Genomic DNA, 16,042 nt, shown 5'->3' with positions numbered 1-16,042 from the left:
CATAGCAGAGACTCAGATGTCAGTAGCACCCCATACCCTTTTCCTTCTTGATTTAATTTAAAGCAAACTGTTCTCAGCCGGCCTTCAGTGGACTTGAGTTCCTGGGACAGAACGCCAAGTGTCCCAAGTTTTTTCAGGTCAGGCCAATCTAGGCTCGGCAAGAGTGCAGTGCGTGCTAAGACGCTTCAGTCCTGTAGGAGTCTTCCTAACCCTATGAACTGTAGCCCGCCTGCCTCCTCTGTCCATGGGATTCGCCAGGCAGGAATACTGGAGTGGGTTGGCATCGCCTCCTCCAGGGGATCTTCCCAACCCAGGGATCCAACCGGGTCTCTTATGTCTCCTACAATGGCAGGCGGTTTCTCTACCACTCAGGCCACCTCCTCAAAGAAAGCGGGTAATTGATAGCACCCACTCATTTGGCTCCTGATCCTGATTCTCACTTAGGGCTTCATCCAAGAAGTCACGTCAAAGCGGCGCTGCCCCTTAACCACTCCATGCTGCACCTAGGAGGGGGGTGTTCCGAAGAGGCACCCGGCAAATGAAGCCCCAAATACCTGCGACGTGGTTTCACAACCTGGAACTGACAAAGGGCAAAGCCAAGGAACCTAAAAGGAGTGCGATGCGGGTTTGGTTTTACGGAGCAGAAGGGCCTCTTCTAAGCAAGCCAGGACTGGCTCGCCTGTGTGTTGTTACCCGGGCAGGTAACTGGGAGATTCTATCCCCAAGAGACGCTGGAGGCGCTGCTGGAGGGCGCAGAAGCTCCCTGGGGGTGGCGTGGGACGTGATGCATTCGGCCGTAGGAACAGTCAGGGCTTGGGTTTCTATTTGTGAAAACTTTCTGTATTGGTTGGTTGCTTCTCCCCAGCCTCCCCCGCGATGCGCTTGCTCCCCGCGGCACAGCTGTGATGGGATTTCTAAACCCTGGCTGCCAGCGGACAAGGACGATTAGGTTGGACGGATGCTGACCGTGGCGTCCTCCGGGTGGGGTTCCGCGGGGTGCAGCCCGCTGAGGTCAGAGAGACGTGGCTCGCTCTCCGGGTAAGTTGCAGGTCCCCGCCAGGCCCACAGCTTGCAGCGCAGACTTGAATCCAAATTGCTAAGATCATCATTTCAGGCAATTGCACTGGTGCTAGAGACCACCCGTCTGGGACTCTGGGGTTGGGCGTGGACGTCCGCCAGGTCTGTGATGATCTCGTTTCGACCCCGGAAAGCGCTGTTCCATCCGAGTCCCCAGCGAGGGGTAGGGCGGGGTTTCCGGAGGCAACCGGGGGGAGAGGCGGGGCGGTGGACAGCTGCTCCGGCAGACCCCAGCCCGCGCCACCCAGGGTCCGGGGCCGGGAGGAGGGCAGGGGGCCGCGTTCCTTCCAGCGAGCAGCAGGCGGGGAAGTGGCGCTTCGCTCCGCTGGGGGCGTTTCTCGGATTTGCTGCTGGAGCCCGGGATATTTTTGGCTGGCGCGGGTAGATGGGGGCGGGGGGCGGCGTCAGGGCGCCGCTTCCCCTTCGTCGCCCCCTCTCTCGGTCGCTGGGGGGCGCAGTGACCTCGCGACGCCGCTCGGAGCCGGGCCCGCCGAGGAGCCGACGCGCGGCGCCCAGCTGGCTTTTCAGCCGCTGGGGTGAGCGGAACCCGGCCGGGGATGCGAGGACCGCGGGAGGCGGGGGAGGGATGCCAGAGAGGCGTGCGCAGAGCGGGGAGTGCGGGGGGAACCCCAAGGTAGGTCAGGGCAGTGCTGAGTCCCCCCAGCCCCGGAGATCTTTGCGGAGTTGACTTGCAAAGGGATGGGGTGCGGGGTGGTGGGTGACCCTGTGCTCGGCTTGGGTCCGGAGGGGCGGAGGAGCCGGACCGCCAGGCACGGAGGGCGCAGAGAGACTCTTCCGTGAGCGCAGAGCCTGAAGCGGTCCCGGACGCCGGGTGACTTTTCTCGCTTCCACAGAGCACGTACCCAGATGGCGAGGGTACCTCAGAGGACCACCTCCCCAAGACGCCCCAACAAAGTAGTGGCACAGCCACTTTCTGCGGCTTAACCGAAGTAGGCGAGAGCCGGAAAGCGGCGCCCGGGGCTTCGGCCGAGCGCTAGGTGTGGGATCCACCTGCTGAGATTGCGGCGGGGACACGGTGACCGCGCGGGAGGTTTGCTACCGATCTCCTGCGGAATTGATGCTGTCAGCTTGGAGAATGTAAAGAACTTTCCGAAGAGGGGTCATTTAGCCTCAGTGGGAATGAAGACCCAAAGGAAAGGGGATGATCAAGCGCTGACCTGTGTTACTGCAGTGCAGTTTGAAAGGATCTTTAAATAGGCTTGCAGGCAAAAGTGCAAAGGACTGGGGGTCGGCCGACTTGGGTGTCTTGGACCCTGTCCTGAAATCGAATAGCAGGGAGGTCTCGGCGAATCAGGAAACCTTGTTGAACTTCAGTTTGCTCGCGTGAGACGTGGGAGGATCGGAGGTGCTCCACCTCCCTGGGTGGTTTGGAAGATAACAGAGGGAGGTGTTTTGAAAAGCATCTTCGGTGGTTTCTACAAATTTAGCATTGCAGACCACACCTCCTTCCTGGCCCCTAACCGAACCTTGCTTGTAGCGGAGATACGGCAGGACCTTCTCCGCGGCGCTGGAGATTTCCTGGTTGCCTGCGGCGGTGAGATGGGTCTATTTCTCAATCTCTTGTTGCAATGCCTCTTCACGGCACAGGCGCCAGTTACTCTCCCCAACAGAGTGTGACATCAGGGCACGGGAACTTTGCTTGGTTCATCAACTCCTTTAGGACGTGTAGAAAGTGGGGGCGGTGCTCGGAGAGTTGAGGAAAGTTGAAAGTCGTTGTGGCGGCTGGGGGTGGGGGGCTTAGAATTTTTTTTTTAATTTTTATTTATTCCTGTGTGCAAGCTTTCTTTAGTTGCAGCCAGTCGGGGCTACTCTTTGCTTATTTTAGCTGCGTTCGGGGGCTTCTCATTGCAGTGACTTGTCTTGTTGCAGAGCACGGAGCTCTAGCACAGACTCAGTAGCTGTGGCCCGCTGGACTTAGTTGCCACGTGGCATGTGGGATCTTTCCCCATCAGGGATCCAACCGGGCCTCCCTCATTGGCAGAGAGATTCTTTACCACTGAGCCACCCGAGAAGCCCCTGGGGGGGTTAGATTTGATTGGGCATGTTCTCTGGGAGATCAGTTAGCTCCAAAAACATTTTCTGAAGTTGGAGTTCTTGTTTTCTGACAGGGGAAAATTCTGTCAGAGCCAAGGGTAGGCATCCAAGAATAAGCATTTTAATTCGAACATCTTCAGAGGAAGATAGGAGCTCTGGAAATGTTTCCTACACCAGTCACACACAGCACAGGATAATCGCAGGGAGGAATCTGAATAGTTTCTCTTAGTACTAATTTTAGGTTCGTATTTCTAATACTGAAAGGAGAGGTTTGCATGGTTGGTTGCCTTACTGTTAAAATTTAAGCAGTCCTTGTTAGATAAGCATGTCCAGCCTTCCAGAGATTATAAACGTGAGCAATACTAGAGCCCTTCTGTCACATTTTATCTTTTTATGGATCAGATAGGACCTCTGATTGGCTTTTCCATTTTAACTAAAAGGAGTTGAAAGATGACTCATTTAAGAGTTTGGGAAATACAATTGAGACTGTCTTACACAGAACTGTAAATTCTTATAAAATAACCCTGATGGTGATGATAAAGCCAACTTTTAGACTGTTGTGTGCCAGACTCAGATATGCATATTACAACCCATTTAGTTCTCACAACAATCTGTAAAGAAACTGAAGCACAGATAGGTTGATTGCCTTGCCCAAGGTCACACAGTGAGCAGTGAGGAATTTCTCTTCTGTCGGCATAACAATTATGTTTGATTGGTACTCTTTTTTTTTTTTCCTTAGCATCTGCACTGGGTTTTCTCCCAGCCAGGGTGAGAGAGACTGAAGGCTTTGGAGCAGGGATCCAGGATTCTGGACTAGTCACCAAATTGCTGTGTGGTCTTTATGTTTTTTTTATTTTATTTTTGGCTGTGCTGGGTCTTCATTGCTGCTCGCCGGCTTTCTCTAGCTGAGACGATCAGGGACTGCTCTTCGATGCGGTGCGCAGGTTCTCATTTCGGTGGCTTCTTTTGTTGCCTGGGCTCTGGGGCTCACGGGCTTCAGTAGTTGTGGCGCATGGGCCTACCTGGCTGCTTCGGGGCTTGTGGCATCTTCCCAGATCAGGGTCGAACCTGTGTCTGCAGCATTGGCAGGCAGATGCTACACCTCTGAGCCACCAGGGAACTCCTACTGTGTGGTCTTTACTTCCTTTTTCTGATCCTCACTTTTCTCATGCACAAAACAGTGCTAATAATCCTCTTTTGAGTGAATGCTTTCTCACTGGAACATGGAGTGTGAGCTGGAAAGAAAGACTTCTCATAGTGTAAAGGGAAGTTTCAGAGTCCTGTTTCTGTCAGCTGTGACAAATGACTGGCAGATGGCAAATAAGTAAAACCTGGAGGAAACTACACATGATGTGGTTTGCCCAGCAATTATGTTTGAAAATTGTATTTTAAAAAGTCTTTAGTTTCTTTTCTTAGATCCTTAGCATTACCGTCATTAAAAGAGATAAACGCAAATTAGACCTCAAACGTTTTCTGGCAGGTAACATTGAATGGCACCCATGTTCAATACGTGCTTTTCTGTGGTTGATTGCGGGTGATGAAAATTGGAGGGTGGAGGGTTTTATTATTTTTTAATCCTTATATTCTTCTACATTCTTTTATTCCAATAAGCTATAGTGGGTCAGAGAACAACTAAGTCCTGAAAATATATGTAAGTTATTCCTGTGTTCTCTGTTTGGAAATTGAGGACGGCCGCTTTAAATCTGGTAGGTGAGGAAACCCGAACTTCTGAAGATACTTACTTTTAAGGGCATTTTTTGGGTTTACTTTTTTTTTTTTTAATGTGGACCATTTTTAAGGTCTTTATTGAATTTGTTACAATATTGTTTCTGTTTTATGTTTTGTTTTTTTGGCTTGGAGACATGTGGGATTTTAGCTCCCCAAACAGGGATGAACCCACATCTCCTGCATTGGAAGGTAAAGTATTAACCACTGAGCAACCAGGGACGTCCCAAAGGTACTTTAAACAATATGGTTCCATTGTCAAATCATTTGAGCTGTCTATGACCTATATAAAATCTTTTCTGGGGCTGGGGTTCTCACTCTTAATTTAGACTCTGGTCTCTATGGAGATTTGGGCTGGGGGAGTCACCGTGTCAGTGTTCCTGATGTTACCGGGCTCACAGCAGCTACTCCATGCTTGGTGACTGTTGATCTTCTGGAGAGAGGGTTAGGTCCATGAGATTTAACAGTCTTCCCTTCACCCCTGTGCAGTTGTGGGTAAGAATGTGGACTTGGAGCAAGACTAGCCTGGGTGGGAAACTGGCTCCATTGACTAACTGTGCCTCAGTTTCTCTTCTGTAAAATAAAGATGGTGTGGTCATATCTACCTCATAGGTTGTTAGGAGGATCGGGTGTATGTGTTTAGAAAGCTTAGAACCGTGTCAGGCCTGTAGTAAACACCAAGAGTTAGTAATGAATGACTGCTGATGGGTAAGCAATCAGAGCCTAAGTGCTGTGGAACACAGTAGGTCAGTAAATGGGGAGAGTGTACACTTGTAGGGATGCAGCTTTTAAAAGGGTGGTGGGGAATGTCTCAATCCAAGGGTAAATTAGAATAAGATTGGGATGCGGTGGGTGGAGGAGGGGGGGTATAGGGTGCAGAGGGGTATAGAGGCATAGGGTTTTAGAGGTGATAGGTAAGGAGGACAGAGGGGTAACTTAGGGACACAGAAAGACATGGCGCATATGAAGGTTTTTTTTTTTAACTTGGGAATTGTCTTACGGAAGATTTCAAACATTAAGTAGAGAGAACAGTCCACGTGCCCTCCTCCCATCCTCAACAGTGATCAACATGGCCCATTGTGTTTCATCCATATCCCTCCCTGGACCTTCCCGCTGTATTATTTTAAAGCACATTCCAGAAATTCTATCAGTTCTAAATCCTTCTGTATATGTTTCTGAAAGATAGGCACTTAACCGAACATGACCATGATACTTAACCTCTCTGACTTTGTCGTCCCATCTATAAATTGGGACCAGTAGAACCTCCCCCGCAGTGCTGGTGTAAAGAGAAGGGTGGACGCCTGTAACCCTCAGTGCAGACAAGCAATGCCCCGGTACCCAGCCATCACGCCGATGGTGTTGCTGTTACCAGCCCTTGGGGGTTTTTTCTGCATAAGTCAGTCGTGGCATTCTCACTTCTTGCTCTCTCCCTTCTCCATGCTTACTTTAGGCACATTTATTCCTGCTCCCTTGTCTAGTCTCTATTTCCCCTTTTAACTTTCAGTTCCATTGTTCTCAGCTCATGCTCCTTTGATGCCTGTGGTCCACAGAAATACAGCATCTCTAGTCTTTCTAGACCTTTTGGAAGGGAGATGGCTTTGGCCAATTTCATTTTTTCAACAGCATTATTAAGATGCAGATAGAATTGACATAACATGAATTTACCCATTGTAAGTATACAATCCAGTGGTTTTCATATCTTCACAGATATGTGCCAGCATCACCACAGTTGATTTGAAAACATTTAGAACCTCAGAGAGACATTTTTACCTGTCGCCCCTATCTTCCCATCCCCCAAAGGAACTGCTAATGTACTTTCTGTCTCTATGGGTTTGCCTATTCTGAACAATTTCATTCATTCATAAAGAAATAAGAAATATTTTTTGTCAATGACTTCTTTCACTTAGTAGGGTTTTCAGGGCTCAGTCATATTATAGCATGTATTGGTACTTCCCTTCTTACTGTGGCTGAATGATGTTACACTGTATGGCTGTCTGTCTGTCCAGTTGCTCAGCTGTGTTCAACTCTTTGCAACCCCATGGACTACAGCATGCCAGGCGTCCTTGTCCTTCACCATCTCCCAGAGTTTGGTCAAACTGATGTCCATGGAGTCGGTGATGCCATCCAACCATCTCACCCTCTGTCGTCCTCTTCGCCTCCTGCCCTCAATCTTTCCCAGCATCGGGGTCTTTTCCAATGAATTGGCTCTTCACATCAGGTGACCAAAGTAGCATCCTTTGTTTATTGATCGATGGACATTTGGGCTGTTTCTACTTTTTAACTCTTCTGAACCATGCCACTAACGCTCATGTGTGTACAGAAATAACAAATCACTGTGTTGTGTTGTGTAACAGGAACTAGCACAGTGCTGTAGGTCAACTATACTCCAAAAGCAGATTTTAAAAGAGGAGGTCAGACATTTGGTTGCCAGTGATGAGAGTGGAGGGGGAGGGGAGGGACAACTGGATAAAAGCTGTCGAAGGTACTGATGTCCAGCCCTAAGATAAATAAGTACTAGAGTTGTAATGTACAACAGGATGAATATAACTAACACTGACTGCTGTGTGTTATGTGTGAATGTTGTCAAGAGAGTAAATCCTGAGAGTTCTCATCATAAGGAAAAATCTTTCTCTTTCTTTAATTTTGTGACTTTATGAGAGGATGGATGTTCACTAAACTTACTGTGATAATGGCTTCATGATGTATGTAACTCAAATCATTATGCTGTACACGTTAAACTCAAATATATCTCAATTTTAAAATATTTACATGTAAGTTTTTTATGTTAACACATACTTTTGCTTCTCTTGGATATGTAGGCAGGAGTGGGATTGCTTGCTCAAATGGTAACTGTATGTTGAAACTTTTGAAGAACTGTCAAACTGTTTTCTAATATGGCTCCCCACTTAATTGAATTGGCCAAAAGTTCGTCTGGATTTTTCCAACCCAATATTTTCCCCAAACATGGGAATCTAGCCATCTTTAAGTCTTATTTAGTTATCTAATTATATTCATGTATGTCTTTTTTGTTACTGATTTTTGTATATAAGATTTTGAGTAAAGCATTACTTGAGCAGTGGTCCCCAGAGTGGAAGTTATATACCTTAGTATTCTTGCCTGGAGAATCCCATGGATGGAGGAGCCTGGTGGGCTGCAGTCCATGGGGTCTCAAAGAGTCGGACACGACTGAACGACTTCACTTTCACATTTGACTTTCATGCATTGGAGAAGGAAATGGCAACCCACTCCAGTGTTTTTGCCTGGAGAATCCCAGGGATGGAGGAGCCTGGTGGGCTGCCGTTTATGGGGCTGCACAGAGTCGGACATGACTGAAGCGACTTAGCAGCAGCAGCAGGGTACAAGATGATTCATTGGAAAGCAAGAACAAAATGCTCTGCTCTTGTATCTGTTTCAATAATGCTTTATAGTTATACAGTGTATTAGAATATCTGTGCATATGTAAGATTTATAAGTAAATAGTCTTATATTGGAGATGTAAATATAAAGATTTTTTTCAAATAGGAAGTCATATCATAAAATTCTGGGGACAACTGTTCTGAAGGCATGGGATCAAATATATGTAGCTGTGTGGTTCTTAATCCCATGCTTTGTGACACACCTGATGGGGAAATTCTTAAAATTACTTTGCTAAGGAAACTGAAAATATCCTGCTAATTTCAGCCCACACGGAACACATAAATACCAGGGGAAGGAGCTTTGCGTCAGGTGCTGGACTTTTATTTTTGTTCTTCTACTGCTGATTGCTAATAGACTTTGGGCGAGTTCCCTGATGGGCTGCATTTCAGTTCCCAGACTGGTCTAAGAACACCTGAAATATCATAAATTTTCATTGTGCAGAATGAGAGTGTTACGTGTGACATATGCAGTGACCACAGGGGAAGTCAGTCATTGTGCATCTTGGGCAACCCTGAAGTCTTCTTAAGCAAATATGTGGGGTTCCTTGACCTCTGCCCTGGCTGGGTCTTCCCCTTCCCACCCCACCCTGCTTTCTGTCCTTCCTCTGTGTTCTTCTGACAACAGACCTTCACAAGTAAGGGTCACGGCCAAGGTTAAGTTGCCCAGAGAGGAGTCAGGTGACGCCGCCCGCCCCCACTGCAGTAAACTGTTCTTCCCTGTGCTGTTGTCGTGAGAACACAGTGGAGGTGCAGCTGGCTGAAAACTGCAGTTGACTCTGATTCCCGGCCCCTGACACAGAGCCATGAAGTCTCATTATTGGGCATCTTGATGATTTCTGGGTGATCTGGGATCACTTGAGTGTGCAGATGTCCTGGGGGGATATGAGCCTTTGTTTAAAGTCAAAACACGAAGGGAAGTGGATACAGAAAGATGGGAAGAGGTTCTGGGGAACTGTCTTAACCGAAGGGCTCACGTGCCGTGGTTCAAGATCATTTCACTCTCTGCTTGCTTTTGTCTCTTACTGGGCATGCTCACTAAGACACCATGAAGTTGTAAGGAATGAATGCGACCTTTCACACTCAACTCCTGTTTGCGATTTCTCTTCTCTAACATCCTCTGTTCTAAAGAAATTGTTGGCAGCTCTTGTAGGTTGTAATCTCCAGTTTCTTCTACAGGGTGATGCCTGTTCTTGGATTCCTTTCTTAGGCAATAGAAATAGCCAATATAACCATGCTTAGGTACTGTTGGTGAGTTTGTTCATTCTTATTCATACACTCAATGTATTTGTTGGGTACCTATTATGTGCCCCTGCTCTAGATACCAGGGGCAGAGCAGTGATCCAAATAAAAGTTACATAGCTGATTCACTTCATTGTACAGCAGAAACTAACACAGCATTGTAAAGCAATTATTCTCCAGTTAAAAAAAAAACAAAAGCCAACAACCTGGGAACTTCCCCAGTGGCTAAGACTGCATTCCCAATGCAAGGGCCCCGGGTTCAATTCCTGGTCAGGGAACTAGGTCGTACACGCCCCAGCAAAGGTCATAGATTCTGTGTGCCACAACGAAAACCAGATGCAGCCAAATAAATATTAAAAAAAAAAAAACTGCCCTCAAAGATTTTACATTCTAGTGGGTGTTAGTCATTGAGGTTAAACAAAATGATGATTAGTGGTGAGGAGTAAGGAGAAAAAACTAGAGTTGCCGAGGGGGAGAGGCGCTATTAGGGAGGGCAGTTGCCATTGTTTATAGGGTAACCAGGGAGGCCTCTCTGAGAAGATCACATTTAAGATGAGCCTTTACTCGGATGCTCCCAGCTGTGTATTCAGGTACTAGCTAGTGCTGAGGCAGAGAAAACCCCAAATCCTAAACCCGACATACTTTGCCTATTCATGGAGTATCTTTAAGATTGTTAAGGGTTTTTATTAGCTGCCAAAGTAGTTTATCTACCATCAAAATGCTGGCTGCTTGGGCCTACCTTGTGGCTCAGATGGGAAAGAATCTGCTTGTAATGCAGAAGACCTGGGTTTGATCCCTGGGTTGGGAATATCCCCTGGTGAAGGGAATGGCAACCCACTCCACATCCTTGCCTTGGAGAATCCCATGAACAGAGGAACCTGGTGGGCTACAGTCCATAGGGTCGCAGAGAGTTGGACACAACTGAGCGACTAATACTGTAGTCTACTGGGCTTTTGTGAGGTCACTCTAGAGGTCATGGTGACTCACAATGAGTCATCTTCCCCTCTTGCAAAGGTTGCATCTTTGGAGTGGATGTTGTATCCCAGCAGTGGCCCTAGTGATGCAGTCATTCTCAGTGGGACCACTGAGTCCAATGCACAGGGACCTTCCAGAATGATTTAGGGTGGGTGGGGGAAGTCCTGGAGTCTCTTCTTTGTCTTGGGCCTTTGCTGCTGCCCATGTGTTAACTAGTAATCTGGCCTGTGTTTACTCTCAAAAGGAAAATCCCAGTAGAAATGACAGTAAGCTTTGCAACTAAATTTCTCTTCCTTTAATATGTGGTTGGAGATGGATTTTTATCTTTGCACATAAGCATCTCTGATCCAAAGGAGCTCATTTATGACAGTGGGGAGGACTTGGAGAAGATGCCAGTCATTCCTTAGGTTCATATTATCTACTGCCAGTCAGTCCCTGAGAGGTATCAGTGTATGTGTTTAGTCCCCGTCTCCCCTCTGCCAGAATGTAGGCTACTGGAAGTCAGGAAGCTTATCTTAGTCACCACTGTAACCCCGGTGCTACCAAAACAAAACAATGCCAGTCATGTAGTATGTGCTCAATGAATATCTGTTTAGTTGAATTACAGTTTGTGAGCAGTGTGGCAATAAACAACATAACCAGCAACCATTTCTTGATATCTCGTGAATTACCTGTTGCCCCAAAGACCAAGAGATGGAGATGGCATCTTATCACCAGGAACTGGGCTTTGTTCCCAGTCACTGCTCTGCCCTCCGTGTCCGTGTACCTCTCAGGGAGACTCATGCTGCTTAGTGAGTGTCCAGCCTGGCTTGCCATCCTTTCTCTGCCACTACCCAGCCGTGACCTTAGATACAGCTTGAATTCCTGTGGTTCTGTTCCCGCTCTAAAAGGCTCTTATTTTATAACCTGGCAAAGCCAAGATCTGCGGGCTCTTTGTGTGAAACAAGAACATCTTTCTAGAAGGAAGTAGAACAAGCACCTGCTTCTGAAAATTACTTTTTATAAGAAAGTCTTGTTTTTGCTCAGTGCAGTTGTTTCCACATCTGAGAGGCTCATAAATAACATTCTCTTTGAATTATTAACTTTAATCTGTTTATAAAAACACAGGGATCACACTATTACTTACCATATGATTTCTCAGTTGTAATCATCTCACACACAGAAAACTAAATATGATATGTAGAAATATGAGAATAAAACACGACTTACATAGCTTCATTCTTTTGGAAATAGTAAGATTATCATAGGCCAGGGGCTCAGAACCAAAATTAGAACTAGTAAAAGAAAAGGTATAATAAAAGAAAACCAACAAAAAGCAATATGAATGGAGATGTTCATTGCTGTATATTTTATAATAGTAAAAAACTGAAAATGAATTTTCATTAATAGGAATATGACTAAGAAATTATGATATATTTATACCCTAAAAGTGGTAAGATAGTTAAAAAAAAAGAGTATGTACCCTCAAGACATATTGAGAGAAAAAGAAAGTATGTTTAGCATATGTCCGGTGTGATGGCATGTGTGTATAAGAAAAAAAATGACACATCTTCTGATCTGACATACGTATGTTAATTCATAGAAGATCTGGAAGGAATAAAGTGGTTGACAGTGTTATTTCTGGGAAAGAATTGGGGTTGGTGGGGCTTGGTGTGATGAGAAGGCCTCACTTTTTACTCTAGACTTCTATGTTTGGGGCATTTTATAAAACCATAGTCATGGGTGGGCTTTTTTTTTTTTTAAATTATAACACTTGAAACTACTGGAGAGGAAAAGATGTGTGACAGAGAGATTGGGGCACAGGTGGGGTTTGAGCTCGGGAGAAGGAAGATGAAACACTTCAGATAGGGAGAGCTGGCAGTTTATCACCAAATCCTGTGATATTTTGTGACTGGTGATTTGGAGCTTGTACTGTGTTCTCAGGATGGCATATATATACACATTCAGTTCAGTTCAGTCACTCAGTTGTGTCCAACTCTCTGTGACTCCATGCACTGCAGCACGCCAGGCCTCCCTGTCCATCACCAACTCCCAGAGTCCACCCAAACCCATGTCCATTGAGTTGGTGTACACACACACACACACACACACACACACACACACACACACACACACACACATATATGTCTGCCTGTCTTTCTCCTGCGTCAGTCTTCCTTGGTAGCTCAGTGGTGAAGAATCTGTCTGCCAATGCAGGAGACGTGGGTTTGATTCCTGGTCTGGAAAGATCTCCTGGAGAAGGAAATGGCGAGCCACTCTGGGATTCTTGCCTGGGAAATCCTATGGACAGAGGAGCCTGGTGGACTGCAGTCCACGGGGTCACAAAGAGTCGGACATGACTGAGTGACTGAACAACATGTCTCCTGCATCACTGCAAAAGCTGTGAGCTAGAATGGAAGACCCCCAAATCAAGAAAACCCAAAGGTTTTTAGAACGATTTTCACATTGCCTTTTTGGGTCTATTTGTAAGCATTGGGTGAGAAAAATTTCGTATCTTTAGGAAACAGGGACTCACTTCCATCTATGATGAGAAGGTCTGCCGTGATAGTAGTGCAGTTGTATCAATCACAGAAGTCTTTTCTCTAGCCTGTAACTCTATTTTCATTTTGCTGGCTTTGTTCATTCAGTCTGTAGCTCTTATTGAGCCCCCATCGGCCAGTCTGAGACAAGGCCCCGGCTCTCCTGGGGCTTCTAGTCAGGGGAGGAGAGGTGGACAAGGATGACAGTAGGCGGCGGGAAGTGAGAGCTACTCTGCTGACGATTAAGCAAAGTGGTGTGATGAGGTGTAACCAGGGAACTGTGTTAGGAGAGGTGGTTAGGAAAGACTTCTTTGAGGAAGTCATTCATAAACCCAGGAGTGCATAAGACAGGAAGTGTCGGATGTGTGGTCATTTGAGGGGAGAGCGGTCCAAACAGACGGACTGAAACAGAAGGTGAACAAGAGCTTGTGGGAGTCAAGAGCTTGCTTCGTAGCTGGGACTGACAGAGGGTGGACAGGCCAGAGAAGTCTGCGGGACAGGGTCATGTCGTGCGTGGGGGACAAGGTAAGGGTTTTGGATTTTATTCGGGATTTAATGGGAAGCTGTGATGGGGGTGAGAGTTGTCAACTTAAAAAAAAATGCACAACGTGAGAGTTACGAGTTAAGTTTTATTTTATATAATTTTATTTGTATTTATATTAATATAACTTATAATTATATAATATTAATTATATAGTTATTAATACAATTTATAAGTATATAATATTATTAATTATATAATTTTTACTATAATTTATAATTATATAATATAATCTTATTTATGTGTTTATTTTAAGCTGTGGGTCTTTGCTGCTGCACAGGCTTTTCTCTAGTTGTGGCACATGGGCGCAGTAGCTGAGTCCCTGGGCTTGAGAGCACTGGCTCACGGTTGTGGTGCACAGGCTTAGTTGCTCCACAGCAGGTGGGATCTTCCCAGACCAGGGATCGAACTTGTGTCTCCTGCATTGGCAGGCGGATTCTTTACTACTGAGCCACCAGGGAAGCCTGTGAGTTAAGTTTTAAATGAGGGTTCTCGCCCGGGAGACAGCACCTCAGATAGCTCTGAGAAACTGCTCCAAAGAGGCAGTGGGGAAGGTCAGTATATGTGTGATTTTAGTGATGGGAGAGTATATGCAATCAAGCACTTATTTTCCAAAAGTTTTCTGCTAGTCTTGTGATGCTTTCTGCTAGTCACGAGGAATAGTCATCACCATGAAGGATTTTAGGGCTTTTCTAGATATGAGGAGATATACAAATTGGCTCATAAAATCAGCTCCTGAAAATATCTTAACTATCTGAAGACCTATCCTGCCTCATCCCCGGAGCACGGGGTGCCTCATTTCTGCTCTCCACCCTGAACTCCTTCAGGGGGTGTTGAAAATCAGTAGCTTCAGCAGCATACGTTTAATCCTTGCAGAGGTAGATGGCAAGTGCCAATTTGTAGTTGACAGGGTCAGATAGGGGATTGATTTAGATTTATAAAAGATATCTCTGAATAACTTGATTATAAACAGGTGAGAAGAATCAGGGAGACCATCGGAAAAATGGTGACTTAGACTAGGTGGTAGCTATGGATGTAAGCTTGTTGTTGTCCTCAGTCACGTCTGATTCTTTGTGACCCCATGGACTGTAACCCACCAGGATCCTCTGTCCGTGGGATTTCTAGACAAGAATACTGGAGTGGGTTGCCATTTCCTCCTCCAGGGATCTTTCCCAACCAGAGATCGAACCTGAGTCTCCTGTGTCTCCTGCATCAGCAGGCAGATTCTTTACCTCTGAGCTACCGGGGAAGTTCAGGAATAAGCTTGCTGGTGGGTTAAAGATGGAGAGCTCTGGAAGATAGGGTCATGATGACTCCTAGATTTGGGACTTCAGCAACTGGGGGGTATGTTTCCTGAGATGGGGAAAACCAGGAAGGAGCAGATTTGGCCAGCGGGTGGGAGAAGGGGCTGGAAATCAGTGTTTCTTTGGATATATCAGGTGTGATGCCCCTAGACAAATGTCAAATAAGCAGTAGGATACACTAGTCTGGCGTTCAGGGGAGGTCAGGAATAGAGATCCATGTGGGAGTCACCTGTATACATAAAGATGATGTTTAAAGCCCTGGAACTTTATGAGGACCAGAGCTTCGGCTTATTGAAGTGTACCTATGGACTTCACCCTTTGTTTAGGCTCAGTGTCCAAGCAGACACCTTCATTGCTAAACCTTCCCCTTGCCAGTCTCGCGGTGACCGTTGAAGGCTGAGCTTTACAATGTGAGGGACAGCGGGAGAGTGTCAGGAAGACACACGTGCTGGGCTGTAATTAGTGACAAGAATGCTTCTCATCTGTGTCACTCTCAACATTGTAATCATTGCCTGATTTACTAAATAAAAATGGAGCTAAAAAGCGAGTGGACTGTTTTAAAGACAGCATCTAGATGACAGTGTGTTCTTTAGACATTATAAGCAAATCATAACTTTTTATTGCTTTTGTAATCTAAGTAAGTTTCATAAGCTCATGTACAGTTACACAAAACCAAGTTTTTGGTGCTGTTGGTTGTTCTGTTTCACATGCCCTGGGTCCACTTTGTTGAAATACGACCACAAAGTAAATAAAAAGAAGAAACATACATATACTACCATATGTAAAATAGACAGTTAGTGGGATAGCTAGTGCAGGCAGCGCAACTCAATGCTCTGTGATGACCTAGAAGGGTGGGATGTGGGTTGGGAGGAAGATCCAAGAGGGAGGGGATGTATGTATAGTTATAGCTGATTCACTTCTTTTGTATAGCAGATACCAACACAACACTGTAAAGCAATTATACCCCAATAATAATAATTTAGAAAACTATGAAAACATGTCTTTCCTCCTAGGCAGCATTCCCATTTTGGGTTTGACATTTAATTTTGAAATAATGCATGGAATGTTTTACATTTTGCTGTTGTTTTAGTTTTTTTTATCAGCGGTATCCTTATACGACTTTATCCTTGCATAAAAAAGAATTATTTTTATCCTTTGAAACCCCTTTCCTATCTCAGTGTCATATCCCTT

General features: G+C 45.9%; 1 protein-coding gene across 6 annotated transcripts in view; it reads left to right on the top strand.

Moving 5' to 3' along the window:
• Positions 1 to 907: 907 nt before the first annotated feature.
• Positions 908 to 16,042, top strand: part of RUBCNL (rubicon like autophagy enhancer) — a 40,557-nt gene continuing 25,422 nt past the window's right edge. Inside the window, exon 1 of one of the 6 annotated variants that reach the window (XM_061133581.1) lies at positions 908 to 1,038. The gene's annotated coding sequence lies outside the window, so the exon portion shown is untranslated. Of the gene's footprint in view, positions 1,039 to 1,533; positions 1,614 to 1,685; positions 1,712 to 2,195; positions 2,633 to 12,602; positions 12,912 to 12,934; positions 13,532 to 16,042 lie in introns of those variants that run through there. The other 5 variants (XM_061133583.1, XM_061133584.1, XM_061133580.1 and 2 more) reach the window with 5 other exon arrangements.

Source organism: Dama dama, chromosome 30 (assembly GCF_033118175.1).
Source record: "Dama dama isolate Ldn47 chromosome 30, ASM3311817v1, whole genome shotgun sequence".
Taxonomy (NCBI): domain Eukaryota; kingdom Metazoa; phylum Chordata; class Mammalia; order Artiodactyla; family Cervidae; genus Dama; species Dama dama.
Note: the sequence above shows the minus strand (reverse complement) of the source record. Positions and strands in the feature narration are given on the sequence as shown.